The 1,481-nt window shown below is 46.1% G+C and overlaps 1 pseudogene; it reads left to right on the plus strand.

Annotated features, from left to right (window-relative positions):
• Window positions 1-271: 271 nt before the first annotated feature.
• LOC126424757 (5S ribosomal RNA) lies at window positions 272-388 on the plus strand (annotated as a pseudogene).
• The last annotated feature ends 1,093 nt before the right edge of the window (window positions 389-1,481 follow it).

Below are 1,481 nucleotides of genomic sequence, written 5' to 3' on the forward strand. Positions count from 1 at the left end.
ATCTGGTGGTCCGAAGTCTACATCTGCATTAAAACTGTTTCTTTGTACTTAAACGAGCCTTGGGATCTGAAAAGGCCCCAGACACCGAGCGAGGGTTAAACAAATTCGCAGTAACTTGGGTTCGTGAAATCGAAGTGTCGATCTATAACTCTGCTAGATTATCCGCTGGTCCTGTCTGGCAGTTGTACTCTGTGATGCTGGGAGCAAGTGAGTTCCAGGCTGCAGCCGTGGAATTTCTTATCAGGTTTGGGAGCTATTAGCTATCTGGCAGGCCAACGGCCTTGCCGCAGTGGTAGCACCGATTCCCGTCAGATCACCGAAGTTAAGCGCTGTCGGGCTGGGCTAGCACTTGGATGGGTGACCATCGGGTTGCCGACCGCTGTTGGCAAGCGGGGTGCACTCAACCCTTGTGAGGCAAACTGAGGAGTTACTTGATTGAGAAGTAGCGGCTCCGGTCTCGGAAACTGACGCTACGGCCGGGAGAGCGGTGTGCTGACCACATGCCCCTCCATATCCGCACCCAGTGGCGCCTGTGTTCTGAGGATGACACGGCGGCCGGTCGATACCTTTGGGCCTTCATGGCCTGTTCGGGACGAGCTATCTGGCAGACACGTTAACAAAAAGACGGACGTCTGGTGTTTTACATAAAATTAATAAACTGATTAGCTTCCGTGGGAACGCTTTAGTGTTACCCATTACCAATATATCCCCGTTAAAGGAAAGAAATCTTCAGACATAAAAGTAACCTTGCCCGTACACCAAAGTGTGTTACAGGAACATTACTACCACAATAAATAACCTAGGGGATAATATCAGAAGTTCAATAAAGTTCTTCGTGGATGATGCTGTAGCACGCAGAGAAATTACAACGGTTGAAAATTGTAGGATCGACGCTTGATGCAGGAATTGACAGCTAAACTTCATAAACAAATGTAATATATTTCGCATAAATAGAAGGAGAAAGAAAATATTGTATGATTACTCGATTGCAAAGCAGTCACACGAAGCAGTCAAATCTGTTAAATCTCTGTGAATATGCGTACGGAGCGATTTAAAGTGGAATAACTACATAAAACTAATCGCAAGTAAGGCAGATAACAGACGGACTCATTGGAAGAATCCCCAGAAAGTCCATCCACAAAGGGGATAATTTACAAAATTTCGTTCGACCAATGCTCGAATATTGCTTGTTAATCTGGGACGCGTACAACATATGATTCATAGAGGAAACAGAGAAGATCTTGAGTGTTTTCGTTACAGGTTGATTCAGTAAGCGCGAAAGCGTCAAGGAGATGCTCGGCTAACTGCAAAGTCAGACACTACAGGAGAGACGGTGTGCTTCACGGTGCGGTTTACTGTTAAAAATGCCGTGGGCGTACGTTTGCAAAAGAGTCAACCTATGTATACGCCAGGAGGGTAAAATTAGGGAGAGTAGCTTATCAACGATAGTTCTTCCTACGGGTCAATCTCGTCTGGATCAG

Source organism: Schistocerca serialis, chromosome 1 (genome assembly GCF_023864345.2).
Source record: "Schistocerca serialis cubense isolate TAMUIC-IGC-003099 chromosome 1, iqSchSeri2.2, whole genome shotgun sequence".
Taxonomy (NCBI): domain Eukaryota; kingdom Metazoa; phylum Arthropoda; class Insecta; order Orthoptera; family Acrididae; genus Schistocerca; species Schistocerca serialis.